Here is a 15,893-nt window from a genome sequence, read left to right on the forward strand (position 1 = left end):
TTCCCTCTGTTCTAGCTGGTAATTCCGCGCTACGACGAGCGAACCGGGAAAACGTTTGTCGCTTCGCCTGAATGCCAGCTGAATAACGGCAAAACGTCGCTCGCAGAGATGAGAATTTCCGTTTGCGGAGGAGGAGTCGCGAGGAAATTCGGATCCTCTGATAGCGGTGAAGCCAGAGAGCCACGCGTGCGCGTCAAGTGTCTTCCGAATGCTATTTCAACCGGGAATTGGAAGTGCAATGGGAAATTTTGTTTCCCGTTTCAATGGTTCGCAATTGTAGGATTCTATTTTGTTTTTTGCGCGTTCTATGAACCATTTTAATCGACGCACCTCATATTGACATTGATTGGGCGCGAATTCTATTAAGCAGAATACAGTGATAGAATAAAATCAGCATTCTGGGGATGATGAACAAGCCACCGTTCAGAAAAATAGTGGCAACTACGATTTCGTTTATTATTCACTTGCGAAAGACGTCATTAAGGTAAAACAGACCACAAATTTAGTTCCTCATTTTTTCTATAGGGCGCAGTTCATTCGTTTTCGCCGCTCGACCGCCCGATGATTCGCAGTTCCGACTCTTGCATTGGATATTAAAATATTATATTAAATTGTGTATTAGGTATCAAAGATACAATAAACAGAAGACAAAGTTGAAGAGAAGACCGGAGTCATGATTTCTGACATCATTTCCACATTGTCATCAGAAATGCGTAAGCTGAAAATTTATAACCTATTTTGCCGATGTAGATACGAATTAAAATAACATATTTCTCATTTATTCTGCTTTTATGATGATAATTTATTAAATACCATTAATATCTTATGCATTTTTCTATCTTCTTTCCTATATCTCGGTGCTATAAATTGAAAAAAGGCGTATTAAAGGCTTATTTCAATATGGCGTTGATAATTTTCAACGCATCTTTTCGTTCTTTTAATGTTAAAGTTTCTAAACAATTCGAAGTTTCTACCAATGCCTATGATTGGTCATTCCATTATGGCGTCCTCCCATTTCGACCAATCAGATTCATCGTTGAAGGGTTAGGTGCGTGAAGTGTGGTGCAGTGTATCAGTCCTCTCCGAAGCTTCGTTCCTCTTTCACGTGTTTGCAACAGGTAAGATTAAATTACCTTCAAATATTAAATTAAATTGCTGATCGTGTGTTAAAAGTACAAAAAGCAGAAAAAAGTATCGAATAGAAGTCTAGATTTTTTATCTTTGACATTAATTCGGTGTTTTCTTCCTAAATACGTGAGTTGAAAATTTTTGCTCTTGTCGTTAATGCACAATGAGAGTGGAACAGGAGAATCTGGATTATTTTCTCTTTTATATTGTTAAGTTCCTAAACATTATTGAATGTTTTTAGTACTGATTTACACAATTAACCGTTTTTAATTTAATAACGTTCTTTCTTGAGCATCGTAATATTATTCCTGTTTAGACCTATTCGTGTACTTGCTTAGGTATCGGCCGATAGCGGAATTTACCGAAGAATGCCGAAGCGGTGCCGACCGGTCTACGTCGGGAAGGAAGGTCTCGCCATTTCTCTCGCGAACGTCGAACTGACAAGACGTGTTGAGAGCATCTTTCCTCATAAGTAGGTACGCATGGTACCTATTAAAATATTTTGCATAAATTATAGTTCGATCGTTTATTAATAATAACTTTATTATTGTTGATTAAATTTTATTTATATAAATTCGTATTTCTTATTTGTTACAGGTATTTTATGGATATTGAAAAGACGCCGTAACACCGGATATAGGTTTGAAGTAGAATTTCGTAAGAATTTATTGTTTTAATTTATTGTAATCAATTGTTAACATTTATTATGACCTTTTTTTATTGAGTCGTTAATTGTAAGCATTTTTGATAATTAATTATTGGTACCAAGGTCAAGGAAGGAAAGATTAGAAGAATGTTTTTTTCTTTGATCAATTCATAGAAAAAGGATAATTAATTTTTCATTTTATTGAATAATTTTAACTAGTAGTTTCATGCATCTGTTGTGAATTACAACAAAATTGAAACAGTTTGTATTCTACTGCAGATAATTGCTTCTCTTTTGTAATTATTTAATTATATTTTGATTATTTTAAACAATTTGTTTTCCTTAAATCGTAGTAATTGTATTATAATATACAGCTTTCAGTGCAAATTTAAATTAAAATAGAATCTAGTTATTAAATTACAGGCTGTTTAAGCATGATTAATTATTGGACTTTGTTTATTGAAAAGAATTTAGATAATTTATAAATCACGACATAATAAAATTTCCAACAATTTTGAGTACGCTTACAATTTTAACAACAGAAATCCACTACTTTAATAAAATAGTCTATTACATTTATTTAACAATGACTTTCTATTCTTGTAATATTCATTGAAATAATTATCAACAATTATTTAAAACATTTCATTATTACAATATAATCTAGGATCAATATTCAACTTGAATAATATTCATGTTCATTGAAAATATTTCACGAACACAGATATTTTCATTTACATGTAATAACAGTATTTCCTGAACGAACGTTCAATAAGAAGAATGTTGGTTTTGTTTTGTATATTTCCACCCATCCCCAACCTCCTCACTAATCTTTTCTTCCAGGAATTGTTGTGGCCGCGCGCAAGGCGGTCGGTAGAGTCAGTGTTTGTACGAACATATTTCCAATGTTTTGATTTTTTCAAGGGTGAACTGGCCCTGAATAGAGTTGCGTTTGTACAACTAGGAATCACGCGAAAGTAGAGTCAGTGTTTGCTGCGTATTATAAAATATTTTCTAGAGCATCGCGGCTCTGATTTTTCTCTTTTCATCGCGAAAGTAGAGTCACTTTAATTGTTCGCCGGAAATTATTCACGGTCGCGTTACTAGTTCTTTATATCTTTATCTTTATTTTTAATTTTTTTTGTTTAATTGTTCGATATCGGTATTAGAGTCAATCCATCACTGAAGAGGAGTCTTGGGCGTTGCTCCATAAGGAAAGAGTGTAAGTATCTTATTATCTTATTTAATTAATTTTAATTCAAGTAGAATAATTTACAATTTCAACACTTGATAGTTGAGAGCTATTTTTTATTGTTAATATTTGATAAATTCCAAATTTATATATAATTTTATTACAATAAGAATTGATAATTTTCAAAATTAACTGTAATTCTTTTTTGTTTTGTTACAGATGAATTTTTTTATTTTGCCGAGTTCCTGGATATCCTGATGATGGTGGCTTTCTTCACGACTTCCGTCTTGGTACGTCACTTAATTGCTTTTTATTAAAATAGAATAATTTACAATTTCAATATTTGATAATTGAGAGTTCTTCTTAATTGCTATTGCTAATATTTTATAAAATTCAATTTCATATATAATTTTATTAGAATAAAAATAGATAATTTTCAAAATTAACCGTAATTCTTCTTTTTTTGTTACAGATGAATCTTCTCCTACAAGGCAGCTTCCTACCTGGTGTTGTCCATCCTCCTACTTGACTGTCGGAAGAAGAGTATATCTGCGAACGGTGAGTCGCATGTTTTATGGTTCCTCTAGTGCCCAATCATGTCGTAGGACGAATGGTCCGAATCGACACGGGTTACTAGTTGTATACGTAGTTAGCAAGCATAGTGACCATGGGTATGATTATACCCATGAGTAGTAACATTTTTATTGTTTCATTTCATTTAGTTCAGGGTAGGTCTTCTTGTACTTTGCATTTAAATATTATTTCTATTCCATATATTTCAATAGATATTTATGAATTATATGAATATTCTTAAATGTTCTTAAATGTTCTTAAATGTGGAATATGAAATATTTTAATACCGAAACAATTTTATTTAGTTTGTCTGACTTAGTTATTGCGAAGGTTCAAAGCAATATAATATTGATAGTATTATGTAATATGTATACTGGATATACATATTAATGATGCTATTACATTGATTTAATTACATTTTGTACATAATAAATTCAAATATAATTTGAGAATTTTTTCCGAGTACTTAAACTTATTTACACGTTCATGAAAAAATGAACAATGTATGTGCAAGAAGACAATTCGTGACGGGTAGACTTCCAAGCCAGAGTGATCTATTTCAACACATTTTGCGTATTCTTGAAAAGTTACTCTGAGGAGGGAGTCGCCCGAGGATGTTTTATTAATTTTCACAATAAATTCTTTTTTCACTACAAAGAATTCTTAATTAAAGACATTAAATTCTTTTTTATTAGAATTTTGCATTTCTTAAATTAGTGTTGCGAGAAATTTCCGACGCGAGAGTAAATATGACGATGCACTGACTAGTATTCGGTGGGAATCCTTTTGGTTTTTAATCTCAATCCTATGTATTATTTAATTAATCAAATTAGTTACAAGGATTCCGCGGCCTGAGACCGTGAACACCATCTCTGGGAGATATACCCATGCATTACTAGGCCTTTGCAGGCGCAGTTTTAGAATACGGAACATATGAAAATATGTTACCATATTCTAAACTGCAGTCCTTTTGTCTATACTATGGGCGTCCGTCAATCTGACACCGTTGGATGCAACGTGTTGGACGGGCGGGTAGCGCTCTTAGCGAAGGGGTGCACTCTGTCCTGGCGTTACGACGTCCAGGCGGGGTGGGTGGTATGTAGCGTCTGGCGTAAGACTAGGGGGCGTGAGACCCTTCGTTGCCAGCTGATATTAGCAGTGCACCATGTTTGCGTCATAGTTGCTCTATTTTTTTTTTTTCAGTATTTGTTCTTAAAGCTTTATATTTACAAAGTCGAGTCACTTTGATTAAAATAGTGAAATATTAGCCCGTTAGATGTTTATGTACTAATCATGTTTGTAGATCAGGATTTTCAGATTTAACCCCTTCCGTGTTTATTGCCAAAGCCCATTCACGTGCCCAGGTGCTACTTGGATGGGTAGAGGTAATGGGCACGATGACCTAGTTCATAAGAATAATAATTAATAAGCGGCTGGCACTGTGTTAGTATATCGTGCACGACGTAATCTCCACATATGGTGTGTGTGTGTTTTTAGGCTGTGGGATTGCGTCGGCTTAATAACTTTTTCATTTACTTTTAATTTGAAATAATATTTTATTCAACAAGATGTACAATGAACGTACAAACCAAATAGTATTATTACCATTACTATTACTATATTGCCATTATTATTACCATGATTATTACCATTATTATGAAATATTTTATATCAAAGAAGTTAATTAAATTTTGTAATTATCATTATACGCAATGATTGCTAGCCTTGCCAGACGATTTCAGTGAAAAATGGTACGTACCGTAGAGTGTGATGTGAGATGAAACTCGGGTGTCGGAGGCGTCCCGGGACGTTCTCTCTAGTGTAGGTCTTGCGCCCGGGTGGAGTGTATGGGGGTCGTGGAATGAATTTTCGTGAGAATGTGATTTTGCCTTTTTTAAATATAGCGTTAGGTAGGTAGGTAGTATACCTTCTGGCGTGTGTGATAGATTGTAAGTAGGTAGGGCCGGGACAGGTTGTCACAGTCTCTTGGTCGGGTAGGCGCGATTTCGCGTGATCAACCTGTACCTGGAATATATTTGAAGAATTGACGATACGATCGATACGAACGGAGTATGCCGTTCGCCTTCTATCTATCTGTACAATTTTTCAAATTTTTGGCGACTTCATAAGTCGTCATACGCGATCGCGATAGCACGAAACGCACAAGTTCTGCTCGAGCACGGCACGTGTGCACGAACAACGATTTATACGTATAAAGTCCTTTTTCGTCCACGTGTCAATTAGAGTTTCGCGATTTTTCTTTTTTGTTGATTGTTTTTTTTTTTGTTTTGCGAATTTGCAAGTCTCGAGCTTTAGATATAAGTTTCAGGTGGGTGGACCGCCCGAAGAAAGAAAAGGCTATATGCCGAAGCGCCCCGACAAACTGTCTTTCAAGAGGGGAACTACTAATGATTTTGCATCCTTTTGCAAAAAAGGATGGGAAATCATTATCGTTACTACTTTGTCACTGTGCTTGCCTGTAGTTGTAGTTTTGTAATTTCAGGACAAGAGGGGGCCCGTGACCCCCATGATTTTGGGCAAATCGCGTTTTTAATTTAGTGTTGCGAATATTGACTACGGTTCAATTTAGTGTTGCGAACTTTAAATATCGCGTTTCTTTCTTGCATTGCTTTAAAATAGAATTTAATTTTTCAATGTTGATTGTTTTAAGATTTTTCAGAGTTTTGATTTGCGAGTAAAAGATTCACGGTTTGAGAATCCCCTTTTTTTGCATTTTAATTGCAGTTAAAGATAGCGTTGCGAATGACATTAGCGCGGTTGTTTCCCAGTGTTGCGACTTATAAATACGCGATTGCTTTGCATTAGTTTATAGAGTTCCCTGTTAATTAGTGTTGCGGTAATGAATATTCGCGTTTTGCATTAGAGTTGCGATATATGATGAAATGCCCAGAAACGATCCAGTGGAGTTGCCATGGTCCATAAGGCAGCTATGGAGCAGCTGCCGTGATACAGCCTTGGATTGGCTATACCCCTTTTTTAGATTAGTGTTGCGTCTTACAAAATTCGGTAGATTTGAGTAGTGTTGCGTTACAGTTCGCGTTTTCTCTTTTTGTCTTTTTTTCAGCTTAGTGTTGCGTATAATGGAGCAGCCTTTAAGCGTACGCTTTTGTACATATTATATAATTAATGAAATTAGTGTTGCGAGTAAGAAATTCACGGTTTGAGAATCCCCCTTTTTTGCATTTTAATTGCATGTCTGTTAAAGATAGCGTTGCGAATGACATTAGCGCGATTGTTTCCCAGTGTTGCGACTTATAAATACGCGATTGCTTTGCATTAGTTTATAGAGTTCCCTGCTAATTAGTGTTGCGGTAATGAATATTCGCGTTTTGTATTAGAAATGCCCCAAAACGATCCAGTGGAGTTGCCATGGAGTTGCTATGGACCAGCTGCCGTGATACAGCCTTGGATTGGCTGTACCCCTTTTTTAGATTAGTGTTGCGTCTTACATGATTCGGTAGATTTGAGTAGTGTTGCGTTACAGTTCGCGTTTTCCTCTTTTTTTCTTTTTTTCAGCTTAGTGTTGCGCATAGTGGAGCAGCCTTCCCGCGTACGCTTTTGTACATATTATATAATTAATAAAATTAGTGTTGCGAATGAATTCGCGATTGTTATTACATTTTTTACTTTTTTGCATTTATTAAATTAGTGGAAGTAACTATGACTCACATTCGGTGGGAGTCCTTTTAAGGATTCCGCGGCCTGAGACCGTGAACACCATCTCTGGGAGATATACCCATGCATTACTAGGCCTTTGCAGGCGCAGTTTTAGAATACGGAACATATGAAAATATGTTACCATATTCTAAACTGCAGTCCTTTTGTCTATACTATGGGCGTCCGTCAATCTGACACCGTTGGATGCAACGTGTTGGACGGGCGGGTAGCGCTCTTAGCGAAGGGGTGCACTCTGTCCTGGCGTTACGACGTCCAGGCGGGGTGGGTGGTATGTAGCGTCTGGCGTAAGACTAGGGGGCGTGAGACCCTTCGTTGCCAGCCGATGTTTTGTCATAGTTCACAGAATGTTTGCAATTTTGAAATTAGTGTTGCGTGTGATTTCGGTTTGTTTTATAGGGTTTGCTTAGGGATTGCTCTTATGGGCAGTCAAACGTTTCTTTTCAGGTTCCCCTGTACCCTTCCTCCCACTGCCCCGCCCCATTCTTTTTTCTTCCCTTTTTTTAATTTTGAAAATTTTGAGCATTCGGTTGTTGGAAATACTGTTAAATAATATATGAATTTAATGTTTTCAGAATATTATTAAATACGATAAAGTTTTAAATAGAACTTTATTCAAAGTTTTATTTAAAATGAAAGTTCATTTTATTTTGTGATGATTGGTGATAAATTATTTCAAAGAATATTTGTTCATTCGAGATAGCTTATTAAATTTTAATTCTACTTTATTTAAACAAAAGTAGTGGATAATTGTTGTTCGAGTTGTTTAGTTTTAATTTTTGATCGCGATGGTTTGTTTCAAGCTTACGGAGACGCTAATTAAATTACTTTTATAAATTTTCAAATTTTTTTCCTGAAAAGCAAAGTCCACTCGTGATTTTCTTTTCAGTTTTTTCATTTACAATAAATTTGCATTGAAAGGTGTATTGAATAATATAATGCAATAAAGTCAAGTAGAGTCATGTATGTACGTGTATTGCAGTAAAAGGCAGTTGTTTCAATTAAAATATTGTATACTATTTGTCGCGAAAGGAATGAATATTAAATACAATAAAATGAAATAATTAATGTTCTTAACTCAAATCATTTAACTGAAATATATATTTTTCTAAATCTTTTTCTCTTTACTTTGGTACCGAAGTTTGCTTTTAATTCACATTTCGTATCAAATTGATTTTGAGTTATTAACAACCACTTAGACAGTTGTAAAATTTTATTGTTACTAATGTATCTTGTTTCCAGCTATTAATTTGTTTTTATCTTTTTCTGGATTCAATTAATCAGTTTCTGTTACAGAGAAATATCTTTATCGGAAATATGAAGTTAAGGTATTCAATTAACTAAAGTGATGTAAAAATGATTTAAAATTGTACCTAATTCTTTTTAGTTTGTTTCGGGAAATATTCTGGTAAGAATCATCGAACCAACAAATGTAATACAGGTATTTGTTTATATCCCTTTAGATTTTTATATAGGCAGGTTGTAAGTCTATGGTTAAGGCAATATAAATTTTATTTTCTTTTTTTAATTATGTCTAATTCTTTTTAGTTTTTTTTAGGAAGTATTGTGGATAACCAAATAACCAAATGTGGATAACCTAAGGATAACCAAATCAACAAATTTATTATAGGTGTTTATTTATATTCCTTTAGATTTTTATATAGGCCGGCTGTAAGTTAATAGTTTGGTAGGATAATTATATCTTAAAGATCCTAGAGTTAAGTAATTGAATAAATATATAATTAAGTTTAAACACTGCAGTGTTTAATTAGGAAATTTTAGATTTAAGCGAATTTTTGTCATTATACGAGCGCTCGTATTCTTAGTATTTAGATGTAAGATCAATATGCAATTGCATATTACTAATTACAGATCTGTAATCAAAATGAAAAAATTGTAATGTAGGATTGCGAAAGAAAAATATAGGTAGGCAGGTAGTGAATAAAGATAATGCTCCTTTTGTTGTTCGTTTGCACAACAATCGAAACGTTTTGCAAATGTACATCAGGAGGATGATGTTATTGAATAAAAATAAAAATTTGCATAAATGGAGGGTGGATGGGACGAGGTAGGGCGGGTCTCCAAATCGCAGCAACCTCCTCGTGGTGAGACCTGGGAAATCGTTATTATTTGATGACTAATTAATAACTGTATCATTATTTCTATGGTACATTTATTGATTATGCAGCAAATAATACGAGCGAATTGGCTGCGAAATTGATGCTTTTTTTTATATTTAATCTCCGTTATATTTTTTCAGGAACTAAGCCTCTGAGATTCTTCGATCAAACGTGAGCTGTTTTACCGTTGCGGAATTCGGAGTCGGCCTCGACGCTTGCATTGCCTTAGGTGTTAGAAATGTATTTATTATATTATTTAGATATGACTATTAGTAACCCCTTTGAAGGATGAAGCTTTGTAACACTGGATACACTGTGTTCAGATTTTGCCGAATAGTATCATCTAGTGTGATAAACTAACAATCAATGAGGGTTGAAAACGGTTGGGATTTCCGATAGTTTTCTCGTTTCTAATGATCAATTTCCGTACTTAAATGAGTAAAGGTTTAAGTAAAGCTTTCTTCTGATGTAGGTTTTATAAGCTTCCTGTGAGTTATTAATAATTGTTCATAATTATTTAATTACTTCAAAAAATCTAAGCGCCTACAGATGTAGTGCTTTTCGAACCATTTATCTTTTCCCTTTGGCACTTTTTCGTAAATGCATTAGTAACGGAGTTACATCCTGAAATAGTTGCGTGACCCACCTTGTAGAAGGGGGTGAAAACTTTCCAGTTTGGGAACTAAATCTTATTCACTTTTCCTGCAGTATTTGACTTTATCGACGTAGAGTAATTTAGAAGAAGCTTCTTAATTTTACTTCCTACCACCATGAGCACTGTCAGAGAATGTCAATCCATAGTTGGTATAGTAGGATGTGATACAAGAATGGTAAAGGACTGTGTAACTTACCCCACTACTGTGAAGTGGAAATTTATATTTCTTAATAGATTTATCTCATTCCTACTCTGTGCTTCTATTTGTCATAGTAAAACGCAAAAATTAATGCATATTTCATTAAAACACAGAGTTTTTTATTTCGATAATTTCATCATCTACTGCAAGATGGCTCAACTTACTATTTTCAAAGCGCGCATTCATAAAATTACAAATAATTCTCATATATTATTCAATAAATGCGTACTTAAATCTTCAATTAATAATATTTCAATGAAGTATATATATCTCAAAAATAAATCACAAAGAAGGCAATTTTTTCGGCTTCAAAGTGTTGCTCCCTTTTAAAAAGGAAGGAAGGGGATGAGGCTTACTATGCGTAAAGGACTGCAATAATTATATAATAATAGTAATAATAATGTTAATTAAAGCTAATTAATCAGTAATGCATTTTAATTATACACATTTATTCCTCTGTAAAAATACAAATTAAATTAATGTAATGAAATTACATCCTTTTAGATTGAACGATCGAAGACATGTATGGAAATTTTGTTTCTCATTTTACATACATTTATATGCTTTCAAAGTTTCTCCGTTTGAAACCGGAAGCATTCTTATAACAGTTCGTATACTACGTTAGGCATACTTTCTATTCTTTTTTCTGTCTTGTATGTTCTCATTATTCCCTTCCTTCCTTCTTCAAATTTATGTATCCGTTATTGTCTTACAATGTTTCTAACGAATCAAAAGGTACTATTAAAATTTGCCTAAAACTTTTTGCATTATTCATAATGTTCTATCTTGCAATCACGTATTAATCAATTTCAATCATGATATATAAAAAGAAATTTTCTCATTCTACTGAAAATATGATGCAGAAGTTATAACAAATTAGGAGAGAACTGATAAGAAATCATACTTACAATAAACATTAAATCTATGACAATTGTTTAGTTATTAAAAATATTAATGGAAGATTTATGTAATCATTTTTATGAAACATATATGTCCAAATTATCGAATCTTCAAATTTTTTCTAAGAAGCAATATATTGCAATAACCAGTTTCATTTATTTTTCATAGAAAAGAAGAAGGAACTTTATAAAAATTCTTAGTTAAACATCTTTTTAGTATGTCTAGATAAGGGAAGATACCGTTTGCGATCGGCCATAAAAGTGACACGTGCAAGCAGGTGGCACCCGCATTGGATGAAAACGTAAAAATTCAAGAAAAAGAAAAAGTGGCTAAGTATACAACTGACCAATGATGGAAATTTAATTTGATGCTCATTTTAACCGAACGTTAACATGGTACTCGTTAAATTGCTATTCCCTAGCCTGAGTTGGTCGTTGTCATTGCAGATAACATCGTGCAATTCAAACTTCTGTGACCCTAAAAGCACGTGAAACGTGTAAAGTCTAGTAGACGAAGACAGGTGCTTAGAGTAGGATAAATTAATTATAGTGGGGAAACATCGAGCTTTCAATTTCGCTTTAATTCTGTTCGTTGCTCGTAACGTAACAAGAGATGCGCATAATTTAAGGGATCTACATAATAGGATTTGCAAACGTAAATGTTTTAGTAGAATTTTATCTCCTTTTAAGGAAAGTTTACAGTTTAAAGTTTCGAAAATAAAAATTAAATAGGGGTCTAAAATGAAATTTAAATTATTACTATCTCAGCAACTAATATTTCAAGGGTTAATACAATTAATTATTAAATATCTACTTCATATTGTTCGTTTCTGACATGCACTGATTAAATTACAAATTTAACCCTTTCATTTCCAAATTATTCAACAATTGTCAGGAAAATTATTTGTGTTTCGCTCCCCAATGTTCAGACTCGTGTTCTTTCTTTGATACCTTATCAGTGAATGCAATTATTCTGAATCTTCGAAACGATCCTTGAAGAATCGAGTTATCTGCATATCCTTCCATCGACGATCTGAGGCTAACCATGATCACGTAATGATTCCCGGCCGCTTGTTTTCAGCGTCACAACGCGTATTTTAATGCAACAAAATTGCGGGTCTGCGGTCCAAGCAAGGGTGAATTTCATACACCTGGATGATTTTATGCACCTGTAGATCGGTGCATGCCAGCTTTGTTGCTGGTAAAGTGGCAAGGTTAAATCATATGATTGTAAACTTCAGAAGTACCGAAATGTGAGTGAGCGAAAGAAATGACAAAAGGGATGGACGAGGGAGTGAGATAACTGAGGAAAACGTATTCAATGCATATTAATATTTTTCTCTCTGTATCTCCGGAAATATTTGTTCTGCTACATAAGTTTCGGTATAGATACGTATCCACTGCTAAAGGAACAATGAATAAACGAAAGGGTATGAGAGGAAGGTCAAGGTATAATTGAAGTGATTGTAGATAATTAGTGAAATAATTTGGCTGAAATTGGTCTTCTTGCAGAAGCTACTAATTGTAATGCATCTATTATTTTTGATTATACATTTTCATATATTATATGCATAGTATTGTCAAATTTGCTAATTTTAGTAATTGGATTTAAATTATTACCATTTATAATTTTTTAACGTTTCTTCCCTCTTTTGAGATCGTGTTCAGACTATTACTCGAGAAATATTATAGAAATATATACCACGTAATTACTTGAGATTGCATTAGGTTTTACTGCAATGAATTACATTGCATTACATTGCAGTACGTTACAGTACATTAAATTACATTACACTGCACTTTACTATTCGTGCTTAACTGTAAATTTTTTTATATATTTATTACAAAAATGTATAATTAAAATATCAAAAACCTTTTGTGTTTACGTATTAAGAGTTCAGAAATTTAATAGACCTAATCTATCCCTTGGAATTGATATTCGGAATATGATACCTGGACATTAGAGGGTTAATGTTACATAATTCGTCAATTTCATCCAAGATGATCACGACATCGACACGCGACACGAAAAAAAAATCGTTTAGTGATTACACCTGCGTCGGTCAGCTTACACCTGGATATCAATGAGCCACTTCGAGAATCCAGGCCTATGTTCCTCTGCTTTTCGTATCGAAACACAGGAAGTAAAAGTAGACAGTGGCGCATCGAACGATATCCAGGTGAAACTCTCTGCGACCGTGCAGGTGAAGGAGAGCCCAGTTAAAAGGGCAGGGGAGACACGTTGTTAGTCGTGAAAAAGAGTAGGGGTTGAAGTCTCGGGAGTTTAACTAATCCAGGTGGAAGAGAAAGAAAAGAGATCAACGGATCTCTTCTTCCGCTTCTTTTTTTCATTCTGCGCTTTTCGTCCTTAAATTCTATCTCTGCTAATATCCCCATGCAACCATCAAATATTATAAACTATAAATAACTGATAATTACAAGTAATAATTGAAGTAATTAACAGCCTTAAAATTTTGCCAGCATTCATAATAACAAAATATGATAATTAAGTAATAACAGGAAACTGGACGAGGAGGAAGTGGTTGACGAAACGTTCTGACGTAAGATCAAGAAAAAAAAATGGAAGAAGGGTAGAATGAATTACGACGTAATCAACGATCGTTCGTCATCCCCCTTTTAATAAAACAGTACGGTTATACGAGCGTACTCGAGCTCCGACACGATTCGTCAAAAGTATTCTCGTCCTTCGAAGGATCGATGAATATTTATCTCCCGTATAGAAGCGACAGATACGTTCCTCTTTTTCCTTCCATTTTTTCCTTTGATATTCATTAGACGTTTACGCCACGAGGTAGAACCTTTACGAAGCATGGCCCATTAGGACGAGAGGGAACGGGTTAGAGCTTTCGGTTCCTTCGATAAAAGAAGATCACGAAGTCGCAGCTGTCGCTCTCTCAGCACCTGCCTCTCCTGCGATCAATCCTCTTTCGTATGTGTGCATGCAGGTACACTCTTCTACGTATAACTGTGTATAAGATTTGACTTGTTTACCTGCAGGCTAGTAGAATGCACCAGGATGAGTACGATTCTTCGATACATTGTAGGAAATTGAATAAGAGAGCCAAATAAGACAGAATGTGTATTATTATATCGACAGTGTTTTATTAATTGAAAAACAAAAATTTTAAGAAGTCGTGATGAAAAGCTACAGTGAGTCCTCCGTATCCACGGACTGGGGTGTCCATTCGAGAAATGAAATTAATCTCAAATTTTTAAAGAAGAGATTCTTCTCCAAAAATTCTACATATGAATAACGGAATATTATGGAATAATGTCTTTTCACGGAACCATGATGAAAAAAGCGACGCGTAAGTGCAGGCGCACGCGCGCCATAGTGGAAGAAGGGGTGTTATTCATTTTTTTCTTTCCCTGGTCACGAGAATCGGCCTTAAGAGGCGAGGTAAGGTGGCGAACCATCTGCCCTCAGATATGTGGTCAGAAGAGAGGGACGAATAAAAATCAGGCCCGAAAGCATTACCCAGCTGGCACGCGTCTACCTCGCAGCCATTATCTTTAAACAGGATCACATCGCGAGGACTCCATGGGATTTCTTCTTCTTTCTCTACCTCACCGGCCTGCTGCGCTTCTCCTTTCGGCCTATCCCGCTTATGCTCGTTTTGTTGTCCAGAAGCACCTGCTGCCACCATTCCGGTGTTTTCATTCTAGAAGGCCTTCGACAAGATAAATATTACTCGTTCGAACTTAGCAGATCGCTTTCAGGAGTTTCCGTTTCGAAAATCATCAGGATTAGACAGGCTGACGACGATGTAGGAATTAATGAAGTTTACGGTGTGAAATTTGATCAGGTTGAATGATTTAACAGAGGTAGGGATTGAGAATCACGTGGCTGAGTATCGGATACCTTTAAATCTGCCAGTTCTCTTTGTATACGATGGCTTTTAGAATTGAAATTTGTGTCGAATAAGGGTATGTAGGGTGGTATAAATAATTGAAAGTATAAAATAGTAAAGATCGTGGGAAGAGAAACATCGATTTAAAATATTAGCGTGAACAACGGCAAATAGGTCGACCAGTTGCGAGAGAGTGTAACACGTTTCCCATACTTCTTCGTGCGTGCGTGGCAAACGTACGAAACTCTAATTAGAATATCGTTAACCTTCATTGTGCCAGCGTCTGTTTCACAAGTCGGGGCACAAAGAAAATTCAATTGCCAGTTAGAAGTATTTTCGAATCCAGTCTTTTGTGCGAGCGACGGAATGTAATCCTTTCTTTTCCCTGGTCTAAATCCTTCCTAATGATCTCGCGGGCAGCCGAAAAAGGAAACTGTTTGCCCGGTACCGCTAATGGCTGGGTTAGGCGATTTTTTTCTTTTCTAGCGCGAGCAAAGACCTTGCATCCGAAAATTGACCGACTTCGGGGAACAACCTCGTACCATCTGTAATTAACAAACTGGCATTTCGAGACAGGTGAGTTGCCCCTGCAGTGAAGGAAATTTTTTAACGAACCATACAGAAACGTTGCGTGCAAATCGAGTTTTTGTAATGGGCAATTCGTTACTGAGCAGAGCTGACTAAGATTTAGAGAAATAAATATTTTAAGTAAAGGGATAATAATATTTTATAATTTATAAAGTGAAAGCTTCAATTTCGATGAAGTAATATTACAACAGCCAAATTTATTTTTAATCGACGTTTCTTCCATCTCATTCTATGCATTGTCTTGATATTATCGAATGTTTTATCTACTTGATTGCTTTGTAATTACAAGATGTAATTACATCTCCGACGTTTCCGCATCATTAAC

This window comes from Osmia bicornis, chromosome 11 (assembly GCF_907164935.1).
Source record: "Osmia bicornis bicornis chromosome 11, iOsmBic2.1, whole genome shotgun sequence".
NCBI lineage: Eukaryota > Metazoa > Arthropoda > Insecta > Hymenoptera > Megachilidae > Osmia > Osmia bicornis.